The sequence below is a fragment of the Felis catus genome, chromosome C1 (genome assembly GCF_018350175.1).
Source record: "Felis catus isolate Fca126 chromosome C1, F.catus_Fca126_mat1.0, whole genome shotgun sequence".
Classification (NCBI taxonomy): Eukaryota; Metazoa; Chordata; class Mammalia; order Carnivora; family Felidae; genus Felis; species Felis catus.
The window spans coordinates 162,821,481-162,844,899 of record NC_058375.1 but is presented as its reverse complement, the minus strand read 5'-3'; the positions used below and the strand labels follow the sequence as shown (position 1 = coordinate 162,844,899).

The 23,419-nt window shown below is 44.5% G+C and overlaps 1 protein-coding gene across 4 annotated transcripts in view; it reads left to right on the top strand.

Annotated features, from left to right (window-relative positions):
• WIPF1 (WAS/WASL interacting protein family member 1) overlaps positions 1-23,419 on the top strand; it is a 125,974-nt gene that overhangs the window by 60,618 nt on the left and 41,937 nt on the right. Inside the window, exon 1 of one of the 4 annotated variants that reach the window (XM_045033963.1) lies at positions 10,719-10,737. The exons of 2 other annotated variants lie outside the window; for them this stretch is intronic. The gene's annotated coding sequence lies outside the window, so the exon portion shown is untranslated. Of the gene's footprint in view, positions 1-10,718; positions 10,738-22,388; positions 22,599-23,419 lie in introns of those variants that run through there. One more of the 4 variants, XM_045033961.1, reaches the window with a different exon arrangement.

Sequence of the window (23,419 nt, the reverse complement as noted above, 5' to 3'; positions counted from 1 at the left end):
CATCATCATCATCAAGAGTCATTGTGAAAATTGAATGAATGAATAGTTGTAAAATTCCTAAAATGATCCTTAGCACATGGTAAGGGCACAATAAATGCTAGCTATTAGTGTTACCGTTAGCTTTGCTACTGTTAGAGTTATTAAAGTACAGTTTAGGTACCTGAAAAATCACGATGTGCCCTCAGTCCCAGGAGACGGATCATCTCCTCTCTCATGTCCACCAGTTAACTGGCTATTCCTGTCTCCTCTCATTTCTCTGGTATGACTGACTGCCTACCTGTCCCCACGATTCCCAGTTCATACTTCTGAGACGAGGAGGAAACAGACTGCCTTGTTCCAGCAGAGCAGGCTTTTTTCACACCCGGCCATCTCACAGCGTGCTCTCCAGCAGGAAGACTTGGGCCGGGGTCCTGCCCTCATCCAGTTGGCCTTGACTGGGGTGGGGTCAGCTGCATCTGATCTCAGCAGGGGAATGTGGGCACAAAGGAAGTCCTTGTAAGCGTGAATTTTAAATTATTCAGCAAAGAGGGCTTGAAGAATAAAGAAAGGGTAGAAAAACAAAACGGAAAAGCAGCTTAACCCTTTGGAGAGACAAGATGACTTCTGGCATTTTCCGCCTGGCACACTGATTCGTTTTCTAAGGCCCGCTTGTTACTGTTCAGATCCATAAAGGAAATTGTGTGACTAGGAACTGTGGAAATGAGGTGAAACCTCGGAGGCCTTCACCGAATCTCTGCCTCTGTGGGCCATGACCTTCCCACCTCTGTGGCGTTCACGTTGCAGCTTGTCTACGTCGTGATGTCTTGCTCAGTTCCCTTTGTGCCACGGACCGGCCAAGAAACCACAGTGTGGTGTGTAAACTACACGTGGAAATGCCGATGGGCCTTCTGATTAGCTCCACAGCTGAAGGATACCTTTGGGGAAAGCTCACAGGGAGGACGTTAAGGTCAAAGTTTCACGTTCTCCTAGACCATACTCGTCTCACTGTCACTGCCATGGATCTGCATCTTTTCACCCCTCCTCGCGTCCTCAAGGTGATCAGGACAATGCCATTTCATTTCCTGGAACAATAATAATAATAGTTAACATTTATTGTGCCATTACTATGTGCTAAGGATCATTCTGGGCACTTTTATTTTCGCTTTAAGACCACCCTAGAAGTTGAGTTGAGTCAAGTCTGGTAGAAATGGCTGTTTGCTCCAATGCCTGTGTAGCTCTGCGTGAAACACACACCAGGACACAGGTAGATGAACTTTTGGGTGGGGATGGGGGGTAGTCAGCACTCACAGACTATGCAAGATCATTTCTGGGCCACCTCTCTTTTTTGTAGATGCCTATGATTTGGTATTTCTTTGGGCCAGAAAATAGCACTGGAAACACTGAACAGAAAGCATTCTATCCCTTATTACCCAATGTGTTTTTTCCAGAGCATCCCAAAAGGTTATGTTGGGTTTTATGAGCTGCAGAGGATTGCTGACTGGTGCACCACCTAGAAAGACAAATGGCAAAAACTGCAGAGCTTGGAGCTGCCCTTGTAAGTCGGCTACTGAGCTGAGACAAAATCTCTGCTTCCTGTGCCCAGCTTGAATATTATGGCCAGCACTGGAAGAAGGAAAAGCATCATTTAAAACATTTTAATTGTCACCACATGTGATCTGGGTACTGAATGTTTTGAACTGAAAATCTCACTACCCAACTGAAAGCCAACAACACACACTTCTGATACTAAAGGTCGTCACTCTTTCCTGTCTTCCCTTCACAAAACTGGAAATCAAATAAAATAACTAGGTCTTCTGCTGTGAGGTGCATTTCCTCGAGTGATCAAAACCAAAGGGCTTTTGGGCATCCTGACCCAATTAGCAACAAAGATGTCAAAATAGCAGTACAAAACGGGACGGAGAAAACAGTTTTAGCCTTCTGCTGATACCTACCTCTAGTGACCTTCTCAAATAAGGTTATTTGAAAATAAAATAAGGATCATTTTAAGATTTTGGTAGCAACCATTGCCTATTCTTTCAGAAAAGTACCTGTTTTTACAGAAAGCTCCAAATGGTTTTTAAAACCAAATAGAATGTGATCTTTGTCGATGATGTGTTCACTTCATTTGAAGAGGATTGTTAAGTGCCCGGGAGTTGAAAATTCAGTATTGGTCATCTTTTAAAGATTGTAGATGGATTTCAGCCCACGATGTACACAGGAAACAACTGTTTTAGATGCCCTGCTCCTCTCTTAGCTCTGTAAAGACACCACTGTGGAAGGAAAACCCATGGAAAGGCTCCAGTGATGGAGAGACCATGTGTGAGAGGCTCAGAATTAGCTTCTGATCTCCCAGTGGCTTCAGGAAGGAACATCAGACTTAACCATTCCGGCCGAGGTCCAGGGCGCCCCTCCCTGTCTCAAGGAGAGAACAGTGTGAAGAAGTCCTCTTATATACACGTCATTCTGTGTCTGAAGCATTGTGGGGTGGGATATATTCTGTTATTCCATCCTGACCCCAGGATGGATAACCCTGCCCTTTCATCCCCTTTGGCACAAAACAGAATCACTAGATAATCGCCACCCTTCAGTTTTCCGGCATGTGTGTGTGTAGCTACAGCCAAGGTAAACTGGTCTCTCAGGTTTCTTTTGAGTTGAAATTAGCTGAGCTGTTTGTTTCCTCTGAGCCATATACTGATGCTTTTTGAACTATCTTTGTGTTTGAGGGATTTTTTTTTCATGGTATCAGCACACCACTTCCTCCAGGTCATTACTTTGAAACAGTTTTGCAGAGGGAGCTATCCCTGCTGGCCAGCAGCCTAAGCAAGCAAAGCAATGATGGAGGAGGGATGGCCGCAGACCTTTACAGTGCATTTCATGTTTGTGCATGACTTCATCAAATGACTTCTCATCCACTCATCTTGGCAGATAGGGTGGGCTGGCATCTGAGCTTGCCAGCCAGAAACTGCACTTTGTCAATATCGGGCACTGGCTCCCCCGTTTGAATGATTCTCAAAGTTGAGGCTAAAATAATGTCCTCAGATGACCCTTTGCGACTGTCTCTTTCTGAGAATTCCATGGAACTCTTTTTTGAATGTGGATTTCTACTTAATCTTTGGTACTTTCAGATGATACCTTTTGGAAAATGCAAGTTTGAGTAAAACCACTCTTAACTTTCCTTTTATTATACTTTAAATATTTTTATTAATGAACGACCTGTGAATGTCAATACACAAACATATACAGTGCTTTTACTAATATGTTTTATAAATGTTATTCCCTTTTCCATAGATTCATAAGTTTCTTTTATCATGAAGATAATAATAGTTTATAGTATCTCAAGGGTAAATCCTAAACCTTTAAGTACTTTACTCTTGTATTTATGTTAAGGAAAATAGAATGAGAGATTTAAAATATATAATCTTACTGGGGCGCCTGGGTGGCTCAGTCAGTTAGGTGTCTGACTTCAGCTCAGGTCATAATCTCACCATTCATGAGTTTGAGCCCCGCATCAGGCTCTGTGCTGACAGCTCGGAGCCTGGAGCCTGCTTTGGATTCTATGTGTCCCTCTCTCTCTCTCTCTCTCTGCCCCTCCCATGCTTATACTCCGTGTCTCTCGCTGTGTCTCAAAATTAAGTAAACATTTAAACAATTAAAATATATAACTTTGTTAAGTTCATAGTGATTTTTAATATTCCCAGACTTATGCATTACAAAACTGATTTCACTTTTATTAAATTCTGAACTTATATTTTTAAGAGTGCTTTTGCGGGGAGTAGCAGGGGTGGGAGGAGTTACACTTAAGGAAAATAATCACTGAGGTGACCTAGTCCTTTCATGGACTTTATTTTTGTAAAAACCCAAAATTCTAGCAGCGCAGTAATGTGTACCGGTTACTTTCCTGAGCAACGTTGTGTACGATACAGTCATATTATAATTTAAATCTTTTTTAAGCTGCATTTTAAGTAAAAAAAAAATTTGCAAGATTGTATTTTTATTTTTAATTTTTTTAACGTTTATTTATTTTTGAGAGAGACAGGGACAGAATGAGAGTGGGTTAGGGGCAGAGAGAGAGGGAGACACAGAATCTGAAGCAGGTTCCAGGCTCTGAGCTGTCAACACAGAACCCGAAGCAGGGCTCGAACTTACGAACTGAACTGTGAGATCCTGAGCCAAAGTCGGACACTCAACCGACTGAGCCACCCAGGCACTCCAATGTTTATTTTTGAGAGAGAGAGAGAAAGAGAGAGAAAGCACGAGCAGGGGAAGGTCAGAGAGAGAGGGAGACACAGAATCTGAAACAGGCTCCAGGCTCTGAACTGTCAGCGCAGAGCCCGACACGGGGCTCGAACTCACGAAGCACGAGGTCATGACCTGAGCCAAAGTCAGACGCACAACCAACTGAGCCACCCAGGAGCCCCTCAAGATTTTATTAAGTAACCTCTATACCCAAATTGGGGCTCAAACACACAACCCCAAGATCAAGAGGCGCGTGCTCCACCGACCGAGCCAGCCAGGTACCCCTTCCAGTCGGCATTTTTGAAACTGAGGATATACACGTCACCGACAGTAATCTTTAACGACTCCAGAGTAGAACGTGTATTGCTCTTGTTCTCCATTGCTTAACCTTTTGTGTGTTGCTTATGCCTGTAAAGATTTTGAGATGCTTCATCTTTTTGTATCTCTCAGCATTATGTAGAAGCCCATCTATATTTTCAAGATATGAGGGGGGAACAAAGCCAAAGAAGGAACCCTTATCTCTGCGGTGTGCAGTTAGAGGTTGAAGGGAATTCAGCGGACACTGCTAGGGAAGAATGCTAAACATGTGCCTCCACAGAGGATTTTGTACGAGGCAGGAAGAAGTTTCAGAGGAGTAGAAAGGTGTGTGTACAGAAGCCATTGTACTTTGGAAAATGAACTTTCACACCGGTCATCTTCATATTGGTTCTCCGTGAGCTCCCTGCCGACGAGAGCTGGATACTCAGAGTGTTTTCGGTGTGGGGTTCAGTTTTGCTGAAGCTTCAGTTGACTCTTGGCACGGCTGTCTTTTGCGTCACAGTGTCATCCTCATCTTGTGGTGACCGAACTTGGGCATAATGATAGGTATCGTGGTTTTGTTGCCTCACTTGCTCAGAGAAAAATCAGACCTTGCTTGGAAGCCTGTTTTCTTTCAGTTCACTATGCACCGCCTCCGAAAACATTCTCAGACCATTGCTGTTCTCTCTGTTTGCTCCTTAACCGTGAGAATAAAGCAGCCTGAAAAATCAGCGCTGTTTTCTATTCCCCAGGTGGGTGAGACCACCCCAAAGGGCTTTGGGGCATCTTCTTAGTGCCCTAGAAGAGAAGTCCTGTTCTCTGCCTTGGAGGGTTTTGAGACAAGTGGCTTCCTATCCTCCTCCTGGGAGGGATGGCGACAAGCCTACTGATGGGCAGTGAGCCCATCCGGGTGAATGAAAACAAAGCAGTGAGCATAAAATCTATTTACTAATCCCTATTTCTCTTGAAATTTTAGGAGAAACGGTATTTTTAGGAAGTTGCTGGGGCATTTTTTTTTTTCTGAATTTGTGTTCCTTGAATCTAGCGATGTTTGGAAATGCACAAAAATGCGGCAGCACTGGTGAATGAGAATGGGACCGTCACAAATCAGGTGGATCAACACCAGCTTTTTGAAATGGTCCTGAGGGGATTTGAAACCTAGCTGTAGAATGACATAAAACAGAGTTACTGGAATTACTAGTACCCAACTTTTCTCAACTGTCAAATAGGGTAAATTCTTCATTCTCACGTTGCATTGAATTATCCCTCTGTGAACAGAAAGAGCCACTTTTCCTGCTCTGTTTCCTCCTTTATGAAGCAGCACTAACCATGGAGACACTTAGCTCACTTAGTCATGATAGCTGACACTGTTGAGTGTTTAGTATGCTCCAGGCACTTTACCCCACAGTGGCTGCCTTTCTCACTTAGGTGCATCAAACACCTTCTGAGTGGAACTGTAGGAAATTGGCAAGGAGAGGGAGAGGGTACTGTAGGAAATGGGCAAGAGCCTTTGACTTGGGAAGACCCAGTGGAAAGGAGGCCAGAGGATGGCATGCCAGCCCAGGTCCTCGGGTGAATCATGAGGTACCGAACTGTGGTTACTTTGAATGATCTATGCTCAGAAGTGGTTTTGGTCACCAAGTTTTTAATCATTAAAGAAAAAAAATTCTGAATTAGATTTCTAAGTGTTTATTTATTTTGAGAAAGAGAGAGAGAATGCAAGCAAGCAGGGGAGGGGCAGAGAGAGAGGGAGGGAGAGAATCGCAAGCAGGCTCCACACCATCAGTGCAGAGCCTGATGCGGGGCCCAAGCCCATGAACCGAGAGACCATGACCTGAGCCGAAACCGAGAGTCAGACGCTTAACCGACTGAGCCACCCAGGCGTCCCTCTAAATTAGATTTGACTTCTTCCGAAATATTTGTTTAATGGCTGGTGAAGACAGTGAAGATAAAGGAAGCTTTGGAGACTCACTGGGTCAGCCCACATTGCTCCTTAGTTCCTGGGAACTTTTGTCTTGTGAAGATGGAATGAGGTGACTCAGGGTCATAATGACTGTTTTCTGTACTCGGACTTTAGAGCTTCACACACGGATGCATGTGTGTAACAATAAGCAAGCATTCCTACTTCTGCCTTTGAGGTAGATGTGTCACAGTGAGATGGGCCCAGACTTCCGGCACCCTCCTCCCGACTTAAGACGGAGACATTTCTGGAAATGGTGAAAATTCTCACAGGCCACACAAAATTAGCCACTGTCGCCATCTCAGAAAATTCTTACGAAGGCGTATATCTGTCGGCAATAGAGGCCGTCCTTAATTTATGAAATTTGCTTTATTGGTGTACAGAAAGGGTCACTGTTTACCCATCCAGTCCTTCAAAGGTTAGGACATTTTATTTTGTCTATGGAAAGTTGTGGAACTTTTAAGTAATCTTTAGGTTCAAAAATGGAAGAAATAAGGAAAAGAATAAAACCTTGTGATTAAAAAATCCGGATAACAGACAATTAATGGAGGAATATTTGCTAATAATGGAGAAGACAAGAAATATATGAAACACTGCCAGCCTCACTAATAAAAGAAATGAAAATCAAAACTGTCCATATGTATAATTTTCATCTATCAAATTGGTAAATATTTTTTTTAATTTTTTTTCAACGTTTTTATTTATTTTTGGGACAGAGAGAGACAGAGCATGAACGGGGGAGGGGCAGAGAGAGAGGGAGACACAGAATCGGAAACAGGCTCCAGGCTCTGAGCCATCAGCCCAGAGCCTGACGCGGGGCTCGAACTCCCGGACCGCGAGATCGTGACCTGGCTGAAGTCGGACGCTTAACCGACTGCGCCACCCAGGCGCCCCATCAAATTGGTAAATATTTTTAAAAGTGCTAATAATAGAACATATTGAAAAGAAATGAAGGCACCCAGGGGGGTGCCTGGGTGGCTCAGTGGGTTAAGCATCTGACTTCAGCTCAGTCATGATCTCATGGTTTGTGGGTTTGAGCCCCACTTTGGGCTCTGGGCTGACAGCTCAGAGCCTGGAGCCTGTTTCGGGTTCTGGGTCTCCCTGTCTCTCTGGCCCTTCCCCACTTGTGCTCTCTCTCTCTCTCTCTCTCTCTCTCTCTCTCTCTCTCTCAAAAATAAAAACATAAAAAAAATTTTTTTTTAAAAAAGAAATGAAGTAGGTACTAATGGGATAAGAAATGCTACCGCTGTGAGAAAACAGTTTAACAATATGTATCAGGATCATTAAAAGAGAAACCTTTGTATCTTCCATTCCAGTAATTGTACTGTAACACATGTATCCTGAGAAAATAATCTGAAATGACTACAAATATTTAGTCTGTTAACCTGGTAGGATTTGTAACAGCGAAATTGGATGCAATTTAAATGTTTAACAATGAAAATTAGCTACATAGGTAATAGACCACACATAAAATGAAATATTCAACTATTAAAATTGCATTAGGAGAATATTTAATAATATGAGCAAGTGTGAAAAAAGGATATAAAACTACATATATACAGTAGGATCCCATTTTATTATTTTTTTTTATTTGAGAGAGAGAGAGAATGTGAGTGGGAGAGAGGAGCTGAGGGAGGGAGAGAGAGAGAGAGAGAGAGAGAGAGAGAGAGAGAGAGAGAATCTCAAACAGGCTCATGCTCAGTATGGAGCCCAATCTGGAGCTCAATCCCATGAGCCTGAGATCATGACCTGAGCTGAAATCAAGGGTCAGATATTCGACCGATTGAGCCACTGAGGCACCCCAGTATGATCCCATTTTAGACACACACACACACACACACACACACACACACACAGGAAAAAAGACTGGAAGCAAATTCCAAAATGTTAACTGGTTTCTTTGAGTACTATGGGTCATTTAAAAATTTATTTATATTTTCTAAACATTTCCATGTATGAATTTTTAATAAGGAAAAAGATATATTAAGTGAAGGAAGAAAACTATAAAAGGTAAGAGAAACTTAAGGAAATTACCCCCAGACAGTGTGATTCTGCCATAGGATCTCACTACATCCCTATATATTCTTTTTCTTTTTTTTTTTTTAATTTGAGAGAAAGAATGATGGGGGGGGGGGGAGGAGCAGAGAGACAGAGAGAGAGAGAGAGAGAGAGAGAGAGAGAGAGAGAGAGAGTCAGTCTCAAGCAGGCTTCACTCTAGGCTCAATCCCACAACCCTGAGATCATGACCCGACATCAATCAACTGAGCCACGCAGGTGCCTCTGTATTCTTTTGTCTCGACAAAACGCCCACTAATTCAACATCATTTGGGTGAACAGCTCCTCTTTCTTTCAAAACAACCTGTTTCTTCCTTCCATGTTGGTGAGATCATCTTATCGTGGGGAAGGGACAGAAGCCACTCAGGGTCCTGAATGGGGAAATTGCAGGGCAGCCTAGCGGCAGGGGGTAGAGGCTGAGGCCGGAGTGCACCAGAGTAATGAAGCCCTCACCACTCCATCATCTCTGAGGCCTTTCCTTTGAAGACTTGGAAATGAAGTCTGGTTAGTCACGCTATGAATTAAGTAGACGTTTGTGGGCTGGCCTGGCAGGATGCCCTCAAGTATGATTGTATGGAAATGGTTCTCAAACCAAAATGCCTATCCCCACCTAAGGACTTCAGAGCGCTGTGCACTTAAACTGGAGTGGGCCCGAATTAAGCCTCCTTCAGGAGGTCAGCTTCGTGAGGCTACTCCGTGTAAGGTGAGCCGGGCTGAAACAAACACCTGGGCTGCACGATTCAGGGGATAAATTCGTTTTCCTTCCACCGTGTCATCAGCTCAGATACGAATGTGAACTCCACGTGCGTGGAGAGCGTTGTCTGTTTGATCGCTCTCGTGTCACCAGCAGCCCTTGTCACGTGATGGGTAGAAGGTCTCTGTTGGGTGACTGCTGTGCATCGGAGCCCTAGCGATGGCCCTGCTCCCTAGGTAGCCATGCAGGCAGGGACACACACGTAGTGTAAGCAGATAAAAGGATCGTAGAAAATATTTTTTATTTCTAGAAAGCAAGTCCCTGTTTCGTGTCTCTCTTTTTGGCTGAGAAGACCGGCTGAGATGTTGCGTGTGGGGCCAGGTCAAGGGTAAGAAAGGCGGTGATGGCACAGGGTCAAGTTGGAGAAGCTAATCTGAAGGAAGACAGCCCCGGGGCTGGAGAGGGGCCGTGCTCAGCCTGGCAGGGGCTGTTGGCAGAAGTGGAGGTTATGCTAGCAGGCTGTTCTTGACCTTAGCCACAGTCCCCAGGCAGCTACTTATTTGCCTTGCCTAAAACACAACTGCCTCCTAGGAGCCAAGAGTAACAAGCAGCCTGGGCTCGGGGGGGGGGGGGGGGGGGGGGGGGAGTTGGCTGTTTGTTTGTTTTATTTTATTTTTTATTTTTTTAATGGTAGTCGGGATGAGGCAGGGAGAGGCCATGGAAGGTATTTTTTTCTTTTTTAACTCTGCCCATTTATCTTCCTGAGGGTGTCCTACAAAAATACAAACCACATGTAGTTCTTATACCTCAAATCTTTGTGGTTTGTTATTCCCAAACTAGTCATTACTTATTTATCTTGTTTTTTCTTTCACTGAAAAATAATTGACGTGCAATCTTGTAACCGTTTCGGGTGCACTAGTCGATATTTAAATGTAGTTGTGGAGTTGCTTTTTACATAAACCGCCAACTGATCAATCATACTGTCAGAATGGTCCTGAAGCAGAATAAAATGGTCCAAGGCTGAGTTAAGCAGTTCCATGAGGCAGGGGAAGGAGTCATGTGGTCAGCACTGAGCAAAGGGAACGAAACAAAACAAAAGCAAAACGTGTGCACGCACACACCCCTTGCGATCATGCCCTTTCCTGATCCTATGGCCCCTGCACCCATATTTGGAGTTGAGAGAACTATGTGCATGCACTTGGTCCCATAGGAATCACTTTCCATTGTCTTTCCCATGTCCTGGTAGGGTAGCCATCCCACCAGAGACAACCTGGACGTGTTTTCCCGACAGTCTGTTTTCCCAGGCATTTGGAGAATCCAGAGCAGCCAAATGGGAGGCAGAAAGTTCTTGGAGTAGCAGAATCCCCCCGGGAATCTGGGGTCACTGAAGTAGAATAAATTCTGTTCCAGCCAAGCCACTGAGAGAAGCAGAGTCAGCTAAGAAACAGGAGAAGGAAGCACCGTGCGTCTGTGACCTGTTTGGAAATAAGTGCACAATTCCCTCCCTGGACTGTAGGTGAGCGGCTGTGGTCCCCGTGGCTCCTTTCTCTCCCTCCTGGGCTACATGAGCAGAACCATCAAACTGCATCCCTGACTATAAGCCCAGGAACAGTGGCCCTCAGCCTTGTCTGACTCTGCACCCACTCCACTATTTTCCAGTGCCGACTTCACAACCTTCAGTGAAACTGCATCAGTGAAATAATCTGACTTGACAGATAATTTCCTCCAAAATCTATATTATCTTTACCTGCAATTAAAACGAGAACTAGGGTCGCCTGGGTGGCTTAGTCAGTGAAGCGTCTGACTCTCAACTGCAGCTCAGTTGTCATCTCACAGTTTGTGAGTTCAGGCCCTGAGCGGGGCTTCATGCTGGTGCCGCAGTCAGTTTGGGATTCTCTCTCTGCCCCTCCCCCACTCGTTCTCTCCTTCTCTCTCTCTCTCTCTCCTTTCTCTTTCAAAATACATAGACTTTAAAAAGGAGAGAGAAATAAAAGGAACATAATTTATTATTAAATAACTTCAATTTGTAAGGGATCGGATACAACTCATTAGCAAACAAAATGAAGTAATTGGCTGGGTGTTTACATCTCCACCTGTAACCACCGTCAGTGGGCAACTGCACCTTCACACTAACTTGGATAAGGGTTAGAGAACTACGTACCTCCAGGGGCAATGCCTTTGGGCACGTGATCTGCCAAGAGGGGTGAAGACCTGTTAGTAAAACTGAGCAAAACATAGTATTTCATTTATAGGACGGTTGCGTTACTGGAACATTCAGGGGCTAATACAACAGCGCCATAATTACTTTGAGTTTATATTTAACATGGAGCCAAGGTCTGGGATCAGATCACTAGAAACACTTTCTTTCCTACATCAGTCTCTAAGAGGACCTTTGAAAATCGTATGGGACAATTCTTCACTGAGTGGGACAGTCGGGGACACTGCAAATCGTCTAGCGTCTCCGGTCCCCAGGTGTGAAGTCCCCAAAGGCCCCCCACTATTTTGACACCCACAAATGCCTCCATTTCCTGACCACATGCAGAGTGGTTGGGCCTGCCTTTTCCAGGTAACAGCTGCACCAGCCAGGCCTGGCTTCTGTGCAGTCAGGGGTCCCAGGGGAAGTCTTGGGTCATGGAGCCCTTCCTGCAGTGTTCAGATGGGTGACGTCAGGCCCAAAGGTGCAGAGTTACATGGGCTCTTGTTTCCCGAGTACAGGCTCTCCTGTCCCCGTGGTGTCTGTCCTTCAGCTACAGACACTGGGTAACCATCTAGAGAAGTCTGAATGAGGAACAATATGGCTATTGTCCCACCCCAGAAATAATTGTAAAGGCCCCAGCCTAGGCTTTATGCTTAATGATTAGCAACCAAAAGGAACCCAGGGCTATCCATATGGCAGTAGATTCTCCCTATTGTGTATACAAGTGGATACACAGCAGGATGTGAAAATGGGGCTTTCCACTAGTTTTCCCCTTGGGTTGTAAGAAACTTCTCTCTATATTTCACATGGGTTTCCCCCTTGGGGGCCACTTGTATTGGATGTTGGTGACCAACTGGGAAACTTTTGCATCTTAATTAAATTACCTAAGAGGAGACAGTGCTTTCAAAGGAAACGTGAATGGTCTTTCCACACATAAAAAGCATTTGTCCGTCAAAGACATAAAATCAGTGATGTTCCAACTTCAGCATTTGTTGTTGTTATTTGCTGAGTATAAAACTGTCAAACTGGGGGCGCCTGGGTGACTCGGTTGGGTGTCCAACTTTGGCCTAGGTCTTGATCTCGCCGTTCCCAGTTCAAGCCCCGCATTCGGGTTCTGTGCTGATGGCTCAGAGCCTGGAGCCTGTTTCAGATTCTGTGTCTCCCTCTCTCTCTCTCTGCCATTCCCTCCCCCCCCCCCAGATAAATAAACATTAAAAAAAATTAAAAAATAAAAACGTCAAACTGTCAGTGTAGAGAAGCAGGGCCTTCCGTTTTGTCCTCAGAACCTAATGTACTGGACAGCCGGTCCTTGGGGATAAAATACTGATTGGTTGAGTATGAATATATGAAACCATTATGGGAATGTTCTTTCTGGATGGTGCTGGGTCTCTTCCCACTCTGGACGTGGTTCTCCTTTTCTTCTTACCAAGGGAGTCACCTCACCATTTTTTAACTTAAGTAAGAGGCTCTGTCATATCCCTGACACTGGCAAATAGCCCTGCTTGAGAAAGAGCTGTTACATGTGTTGGCAGGTCACCATGTTGTCTTTATAAATGTCTGTCCTGTGTCACCACATGACAGGAGAAGCAAGAGCCTTCCCAGGACCTTTGGGAGGAACAAATCCAGCACAAACCTACCCCACCCTGGTGCTTCCCGACCTACACCCAAACCTGTGGCAGCCTAACCCCAACCTTAGGTTCAATGAGGGATGAAACTAAACTTGGACTTGGACACTTTTATTTAATTTTTTAATGTTTTTATCTATTTATTAAAATGTATTTTTAATATGTATTTATTTTTGAGAGAGAGAGTGCACGTGAGCGGGGAAGGGGCAGAGAGAGAGGGAGACACAGAATCCGAAGCAGGCTCCAGGGTCTGACCTGTCAGCACAGAGTCCGACGTGGGGCTTGAACTCATGAACCCTGAGATCATGACCTGAGCCGAAGTTGAACACTTAACCGACTGAGCCACCCAGGCGCCCCTAATTTTTTTTTAGTGTTTTAAAATTTATTTTTGAGACAGAACACTCGAGCAGGGGAGAGACAGAGAAAGCAGAGGCTGGGGTGGGCGGGCGGGGGGCAGACAGAGGATCCAAAGCAGGCTCCACACTGGCAGCAGCAAGTCCACCGCAGGGCTCATGATCTGAGCCGAAGTCTGACGGTCAACTGACTGAGCCACCCAGGTGCCCCTGGAGTTGGACGCTTTTAAAATCCATTTACAACTATTTTTCAAGCCCCGGTGATATGCCAGATAGTGATCTAAAGCAGCTGGGGGGACAGCAGTGAACAAGGCAAACACTATGCTCCATGGGCTCCTTTTCTAGTTGGAAAAGCAGACCATGCACAGGCAACACAGAATGTGAACAGGTGAGCGGAGCAAGCCACAAAACCAGGAGAAAATGGTCCTAAATGCCCTAGGACAAGGGATGGGGGACGGGGTGGAGCAGTGGTCCAGGAAGCGGATCAGTGGGCGAGTGTCAGGTCCCCGTGGGCCTTGCTAGTCACTTCAGGGACTCTAGATTTTACCTGGTGAACAGTGGAAAGCCACGGAGGCTTTTGAGTCTGTGGATCTTTTCTGAGCCCCCACTTTGAAGGTATCATGTGCAGTATATCTTGGCTGAGGATTCAAGTCCTGTGCTAGGATTGTCAGCACTAAGAGTCTAGGAAGGAGAAGCCAACTGGGGTCTTTAATTCTTCTGGCCACAAGCCCGAGAAGTTTTAAGAGATGGCTCCAAGCAGGACAAACTCTTGTTAGCCCTGAATCTAGAGCCCGGGGCTGCGTCTGGGCAGCCCCGAGACTTCCCCAGGACTGACTTTGATTATGTGTGAAAGTGTCATCGGTGTATCCTACCGAGGAAAAGGAGGAGTAAAATGGGGCTCCTTCCCACCAGGGTGCACCATCTAGAGCTGTGTTGTCCAGTATGGTAGTGGCTCTTGAGCATCTGAAATGTTGCCAGTGTAAAATACATATTTTTGAAGACTTAGTCAAAGAAAAGAATGCAAAATGCCTAGTTAATACTTTTTATTATGAGGGCATGTTATAATGATATTTTTGAAATAGTGTGTTAAGTAAATTATTATTTTTTTAATGTTTATTTATTTTCTGAGAGAGAGAGAGAGAGAGAGAGAGAGAGAGAGACCGAGCACAAGAGGGGGAAGGGCAGAAAGAGAGGGAGACACAGAATCCAAAGCAGGTTCCAGACTCTGAGCTGTCATCAGAGCCTGACGTGGGGCTCAAACTCAGGAGCGGCGAGATCATCACCTGAGCCCAAGTCGGACACTCAACCTACTGAGCCACCCAGGCACCCCTAAAGATATTATTATAATTTCCCATTTTAAACTCTTTATAACGTAGTTGGTAGAAAATATAGAACTGCCTGTATGGCTCCAATATGGTGTGATACCCAGCGTACAATGGCGGCAGGGAGAACAGTAGAGGAATCTTGTGGTTAAATTCCCATTTGGGCAAGGAGAGAATGAGACATCAGTTGCCAGTCTCTAGAATATTTTATAACCCACCAAGCAAGTTCTCCCCATGCTGTCAGTGGGATGAGAACTTTGGCCAGCCAGTGGCTTACCCTGCTTCTGCTCTCTGTGAGGATCTTCTGTTTCTGCCGTCTTCCAGAGCCATCTCGAGGAGCAGGCCTCCCCCTATTCCTCAACCCACCTATTGTCATCAGGAGTCTAGGGATTGCCTTAGGGTTTGAGCAATCATAATATGTTTTTTGTTTTTAAGTTTATTTATTTATTTTGAGAGAGAGAGAAAGTGAGAGCAGGGGAGGGGCGGAGAGAGGGAGAATCTCAAGCAGGCTCCTCCCTGCTCAAACTCATGAAACTGTGAGATCATGACCTGCGCTGAAATCAAGAGTTGGTTGCTCAGCTGACTGAGCCACCCAGGCACCCCAATCATAATCTGTTTTTAATTAGTTTTGGACTTTATCCTCTAGTGTCGTGCCCTTAAAAATTTGGTAGGTGTCTCCAATCCCTGAACTCCATGTAATCAAAACTCAAGATTGTGTTGAGTCATAGTCTTTGTTTTCATTTTTGTTTTTAATATTTGTTTACTTATTTATTTTGAGAGAGAGAAAATGCTCACATGTGCATACACAAGCTAGGGAAGGGCACAGAGAGGGAGAGAGAGAATCCCCAGCAGGCTCAGCATGGAGCCCAACCCAGGGCTCGATTTCACAACCAGGAGATCATGACCTGAGCTGGAATCAAGAGTGGGACACTTAACTAACTCAGCCACCCAGGGGCCACAAGTCATAGTCTTTAAATGTGGGACCAAGTCTGGGCACTTCTGTCTCCCACCAAATGAACCATCCTCCACTCTCCAACTTTGTGGCCTCAATCTTAGTCTCTGATTAGGTACAATTTGAAACAATGGCCTGAGCTTGTAGAACCATTCATAATTTACTCCTCGCTCTTGAAATGGATCCCAGTGTATCACAAAGAAAGTAACTGGCCGTATGTTCAGATGAGAGGACCTAACAGAATGTCTTTGGAGGGACACTGGGGTATTGGGCTTCTGTGTTCCAGGTGTATTTCTTGATAGGGTTCTTACCTTTTGACCCTACTTTATCCAATGTTAGCATAGCATCGAAATTTTGAGTTTTCCAAACCACAAGGTTCCAGATTATTTGACCCTCAACCATCTTCGTTACAGATCACAGGCAAAAAAAAAAGGCCTCTAACAGAGAGTTGTATTTTTTGCCTCTCTGTGCCTTCAGTAAGCTTCAGCCTAAATTATCTCTCTTCTGTGGTTCTTACTGAAGACTGCAAGAAACAGCCCACACATGCCAACATTCTACATGTTTCCTCCAGATCCTCTAGTGGTGTACCATCAGTAGGCTCATGGACGTATTAGGCCAAGGATTCAACAGGTGGCAGTGGTGGTGTTTGCCATCACACAACAAGGACGCCAACTAGCCCAGGAGAGCCTGCACTAGCCTGCACCTGACCTTAAATCGGTACCCGCGCATTTTAGGGTTAGCCACATGCAACACTCGCTTCTAGTACCGATTTCCACATCCCAAGAGTGTTTGTATTGCCAGTGATAGAAAACCTGACTGTCCTATCTCAAACAAAATAGAGAATTTGTTTGTTAGTATAAAATAAAAGCCCAGAAACAGGGCTAACCTGTGGTACAGATGTATTCAACCAACAGGATCAGTAGCTGATTTTCCCCCACCCCCAGTTCCCCACTCGTTGGTTTCATTTTCAGACCTCATGTCGTCAAAGGATGAGTGGTGGCTGTTCCAGCCCCTGTATCCTCACAGATCCAACTCCAGCCCATCCAGCCGAAATGGCCTCACCTCAGACCACAAGCTCCCTTGGTTTTAATGAGTTCACTGGCCGTCACTAAAAAAGCATGTGGGGCCAAATGAATGCAAGGCTCTGATTAGCTGACCCTGAATCACATGCTCTTCCTGTCTCTGCAGTGGGAGCACACGCTTCAGACCCACAGCTCTGAGAGTGAGGGAGAGAGGGGTCTCCAAACAAAAATTCAAGGGCATCAGTATAAGAAGGATGAATGAATGCCAAGCTGCCAAAACGTATGGAAATATATTGCAAATTTGTCCCCAGTAAGATTACACTAATTTATATTGATAGGGTGTAGAATGGTACAAAACTTGTTTTTAATTTCCCTGTATTTCTGAGATTATTATTTTTTTTTCAACGTTTATTTATTTTTGGGACAGAGAGAGACAGAGCATGAACGGGGGAGGGGCAGAGAGAGAGGGAGACACAGAATCGGAAACAGGCTCCAGGCTCTGAGCCATCAGCCCAGAGCCCGATGCGGGGCTCGAACTCATGGACCGCGAGATTGTGACCTGGCTGAAGTCGGACGCTTAACCGACTGCGCCACCCAGGCGCCCCTGAGATTATTTTTAAATGATCAGACCTCTGGGGTGCCTGAGTGGCTCAGGTAGTTAAGCGTCCAATTCTTGATTTTGGCTCAGGCCATGATCTCACGGTTCATGGGTTTGAGCCCTGCATCAGGCTCTGCGCTGACAGCATGGAGCCTGCTTGGGATTCTCTCTCCCTCTTTTTCTGCCCCTCCCCATTCACACACACTCTCTTTTTCAAAATAAATAAATAAACTTAAAAAAATAAATTCGATCAAACCTGTGTAACTGTACTCATTATTTTGGGGGAAGAGGGAAATTTCTTTGTTTCTGCTGTTTTAAATAATGTAATTCTCATATTTTAACATTTTGAAAGTAGATTTCCTCACCCAATAAATGCGCACATTTAATCTGGCATGGTTTCTCATTCCCCCTAAGAAGCTATAAGGGAGGGCATGTTGCTATTGAGGAAGGTGTTTGAGAATTGAGGAACCAGTATTCTAAAACATCTTTCTACTATCAGGGCAAAAACTATACTATAACAGGTAGTCATGGAAACACAACTTGGGAAACCAGAATTATAAGCAAACAAGGCTTCTTATATTTTATACATGTTGCTGTTCTCCTGATTCATTCTGTGTTGATTTGGGGTTGCCACGGGAGGGTCATGGGCTGTGGTCCTTTACTGCTTTTCCCAGACTGGTAAAAACTGTGCTGTTGTTTTATAATCTTCTGTCTGTTTGTGGTGGTGTTTTTGTTTTTTTTTTTTCCTGTACATTAATATGGAGGATTCTTTACCTGATTGGTTCAAGAGCTTATTGATTTTGTTTTACTCTACCGTTAAGCTCGGTTGGTCTGTGTTTTGAATGGGGGTGAAATACACATTTAAAATTCTCAGGGCGCCCGGGTGGCTGGGTTGGTTCAGTGTCCCACTTCGGCTCAGGTCATGATCTCGTGGTTCGTGAGTTCAAGCCCTGCATGGGGCTGTGTGCTGACAGCACGCAGATTCTGTCTCGTCTCTCTGCCCCTCCCCTGCTCACGCTCTATCTCTTTCTCTCTCAGATATAAAACAAAACATTAAAAAAAATTTTTTTTTAATTCTCTTTGAAGTCCAGAACTATGATTGTGTTTCTTTGCTGTGGATTTTTTTTTTTAATTTTTTTTTTCAACGTTTATTTTATTTTTGGGACAGAGAGAGACAGAGCATGAACGGGGGAGGGGCAGAGAGAGAGGGAGACACAGAATCGGAAACAGGCTCCAGGCTCTGAGCTGTCAGCCCAGAGCCCGACGCGGGGCTCGAACTCACGGACCGCGAGATCGTGACCTGGCTGAAGTCGGACGCTTAACCGACTGCGCCACCCAGGCGCCCCTCTTTGCTGTGGATTTTTAATCCATTTACCTTTGGCCTTTGATTATAATAATGGCCCCGACAGCAACACAAATCATACCCTCCCTCACCTTCTTCCCTCCACACCACAGCCTTCTCCCTACACCTTTTCTCTCTTCTGTCTCCTTATGCTTCTAGAAAGGAAGTAAGTGAAATCCTCCTTCACGACCTAAAATGAAGCTTACGGCGGTAATGACACTGGACTGCAGAGCAGGAGACCAGGCTTGGGGCTCCTGCTCTGCTGCTGCCGGCCGTGTGATACGAGCAGGTCGCTTAGCCTCCCTGGACCCCCATTTCCTCATCTGTAAGTGACAGTGAGAACTTCGATGTCTGCAGTCTCATGCAGTCTTAAATTTCCTTCTTTCAAGAAGCTGATACCCATCTGAGACCGCTCACTGAGGAGGAAGGGCAGGAAGCACCTTCACATCCCAGACTTGTGTGTCATCATTGCAGTGTGGCCTTCAAGTCTCCTATAGCCCTCGATGCAGCTGGAACTCTCCCCAGTCCACCACACAACCTCTCCCTGATCTTTTCTGGCCTCATTTCCTTTATCTTATTTCTTCCTCTCCCTTTTTTTTTTTTTCAATATATGAAATTTATTGTCAAATTGGTTTCCATACAACACCCAGTGCTCACCCCAAAAGGTGCCCTCCTCAATACCCATCACCCACCCTCCTCTCCCTCCCACCCCCCATCAACCCTCAGTTTGTTCTCCGTTTTTAAGAGTCTCTTATGCTTTGGCTCTCTCCCACTCTAACCTCTTTTTTTTTTTTTTTTCTTCGTCTCCCTTTCTGATCGGATTGTTTACTTTTGACATTTTTCTCTCCCTACTGCCCAATTACATAAGCTACCTGCACTGCATCCACTGGTGGGCTAACAGGCTTCCCTGAAGATCTGTGGCATCCTTCCTCTGGAAAAGTTACATGTCTTTTTTTTTTTTTTTTTTTTGAGACAGAAAGAGCGCATGAGCACATGTGTGGGCATGCCTGTGTGCACAAGCAGGGGAGGGGCAGAGGAAGAAAGAAAAAGAATCGCAAGCGGGCTCCACGCCCAACGTGGAGACCAACACAGGGCTCAGTCCTACTATCCTGGGATCATGACCTGAGCCGAAGTCAAAAGCTGGACACTCAACCGACCGAGCCACCCCAGACAGTTCCCTTTTAACTTGAACTTTCCCAAGAAGAGGGTGCAAGTCTCGTCTTGGCATTTCTCACTCACTATTTGAGAGGAAACAATCTGAAGCTCTTAAGGGAATGTTATATTATGGAAGAATTTTTAGGAGATATTGATTTTTTTTTCACTCAACACATTTACTGAGCACCTACCAAGTGTCAGAGGCTGTTGTAGATGCTGAGGTGACCATAGGAAAGACAGTCCCCATCCTCATGGAGTTTGAATTCTAGTGGGGATGCACAAGTACATAAACCATTAAGTAAAAGAATGTCAAGTGGGGACATGTGCTGTGCATAAAAGAAAATAGGCACAGAGATGGGGCATGAGGAGGAGGATTTTTGCTGACAACTGAAGAATGAGAAGGAACCAGGAGATGAGTGTAGGAGGGGGGAGAGGAGGGCTTACAAGTGTAAGGCCCCAAGATGCAAATGAGCTTAATGTGTTTAAGGAACAGAAAGAACTGGAAGGTAAATTAGCAAGAAGGGCTGTTACTTGAGAGGAGGTCAGAGGGCTAGGGCAGGGCCAGATATTGTGGGGTTTTATGGGCCCAGGGAAAGATTCTGGACTTTCTAGGTGAAATGGGAAACCACTGCAGGATTTTAAGCAGGGGAGGAACATTATCTGATTTATGTCCTAGGGTACCTAATAGATACCTCATAAATGTGTCCAAAGTTGACTGTATTTATAAGTTTTCATTAAAGATGAAAACAGACCTGAAATCTAGACAAACTACTCCCTTGTGCGTCTTGGGGGCTGAAGCCTTCTAAGTGATTCTCCCCAACAATTGAACCATCCCTGACGGATGGGAATGGACGGGACTGCCTGTGTACTGAGCGGGTGTGGGTGTATTTGTGTGCGTGTGTGTATTTGCGATGCCTTACTTAGAGACCTTGAAAATAATTCTGAAAATACAGAGAGAAATCATCACAATCCCCATGTTCCCTTTTTAGGCCTAGTTGGACTATACTTAGACTTCCCCAAGGTTCACTCAAGCATTTTCTTGGTAGCTGACCAAGTTTTCTATTTTCCTGAGGTTAGTGGAGAGGGAAGGAGATGCCAGCAGCAGGCCTCCACCACTGTCTGGTGCCCCATACCTGCATGTATTTATTCCCATACTGCATGTCCCCTGGACTCTAGATCCTATATTAGGCAAGACTGATGCACTCCTGCCTTTAGATGACTCCAGGCAAAGTGGAGGACTCTCCATTACTAATCCTTGAGTGCTCTACTTTCAGGAATTTTGCCACGGCCCAGCGTCATAAAACTCTACTCATACAGCTAGATTCATAACACAAAGAATTTAGAGTGTGAAAGAGCCTTAGACATCAACTATCCCAGTACTCCTCAGTAGGAGCACTGTCAGTATCTTGGGTAAGACCATCCAAAGCATCATAGGAAATTCCACATTCTGGGCTCTACCCAAGAATCCCACAGGGCTCCCCATTCCAACCCACTGCTTCTCACCCCCGACTAAAACTGAATCCACACATTTCCACCCGCCTCCTGAATTGAGAACCACTGGTCTACCCAGTCCTGTCATTGTACAGGGAAGGGAATATTAGGCAACTTGTGGTCTTTTCATGCCTTTTCCTTCTGAACCCAGCAGAATCAGGATCCAAAGTTCTAATTTTACAATGAAGTTAGTTTCTGAAATATGCCTCTGTTTTTCATTCTTTCTACAGATATGTTTTTGTTTTCAAAGTTTTTCTTCTCAGAGTTACATGCTATGTGTTGCAAATATAAGTCTGAACCTTTCAGATGGATCAAGCAAGAGTTATGAGCATTTTCAGGTTATTTATACATAACTCAAGATTTTGGCATAGTATTTTCTACATGTAGCCCGTTGCCTATCCACTTCTTAGAGACCTTTAATAACGAGAAATCTGCCTTTCCTCGTTCTGCACTCATTATCTCTGCTTTCGTCAAGCATCTTCTGGGAGAGTTATTGTTATCCCATTAAGTATGAAGGACAGAAACAAAACATTTTTGAACAGAAAGCTCTGGATCTTCATATGACTTGAGCTGAGTACCATTTATCCTGTCTTGGGCACCAGAATCACATTTTAGAACTCATTTGCCTTCATACACCTGACCAGCTCTCTTCACCTGCATCTCTGACTTTCTCTTTACACACTTGAACGCTCTGTAGATGAGGAAGAATCACTTACCCTAATCATTGGTGTAGCTGAGAGCTTCTAGTGCTTGGGTGACTCTTTTCCTTAATACTAAATGGTAGAGTCAATGAGAGTAATACCGAATGATATAGTCCTTGAGAGTAATACTTTCAAGCGGCATTTTCCTGAAGGAATCTCAGGCTCTGTGAACAATTATAATTGTGCAGGTGTCCAGAATAACATTGGCCTGCCAACTGGATGGACACCCTGATCTCTTGTGACTGTACCAAACAGATTTGTTATACCTTGTGGAAAGAGAAACATTTAATTTTTTAATTTAGGGTTGTTGTTTTTTTTTTCCTTGCTTGCTTCTTAAGTAAAACCAATCTAGTTTCTTTTTCTGAAGCAAAGGAGGAAGGAACAAACAACAAATTAATCAGACAGGAAGCGAATAACCACAGAAAGACGTCTGCCTCTGACTCAGTATGTCACATTTAACAAGAGGCCAGAACTTGTCCAAAATGGCTGTTTAAAAACGACCCCACACTTGCGTTAGAAGATGATGCCTTTTTCAGGGACCGTTTTCTCTCTGGGCTCACATCTTGCTTGTCTGTCTACCTGTGTCCCCGATCATGCCTTCCTACAGTATCCTCTAACGGTAAGAAAAATTATATTCAAACTAAATGTATTTCCTTTATCAGCTAGAGGGAAGAACTAAATGGCTTTTAGTGGGCCGTAGTATGTTGGGATAGTTTGATTTCTCAGTAGAAGACCACGTAATCGATTCCTGTTGCACAGAATGCTAGTTTCAACACTGTTGTGACTGTGGGCAATTTGTAACTTATGTTTTGTGCCAAAAAATAAGCGAGATTTTCAGTAGAATTTTTCCTGACCCCTGGACAAGTTTGAATCTACAAGAATTTTTTTTTTTCCATTTAAAATAAGGGTTGATGTCTGTAAGTATATCCTTTCGGTGCATGGTACAGTTGTCCACACGCTGCTTTTGAGTGATCGCTTTGGCAAACGGCAGTTAGGTGCTTTTAACGTAAAGGGAGTCATTGGAAACTTCAAAGGAAAGTACCGTGGAACTAAGCTGTTGCCACTCTATTGCTACAGATATGTCACTTAAGTTCAAATCCCAAATTAAACCATTTCAAAGAGGAGTATTTTAGGAAAAAGACAGTCTGTCTTTAGAACCTTTCTATTTAACACCTTAAATACTGCTAACCAAATTTTGTAGCATTCATTATAACTATTTACAGTTAATATGATTAACACTTTGTCATAAAATACTGTAATTTAAAATTTTCAAGCAATGTACCTAGAGACCTATAGAACAGGATTAAGGAAACTTTGTATAAAAAAAAACATTTTCCCCCCTGTGGGGCACATATGAAAAAGTGACCTGACATACTCCTTTTTCCCCATGGAGAAATATAAAATAAAGCTTGAAAACATTAAGAGGGCCCATACAACTTT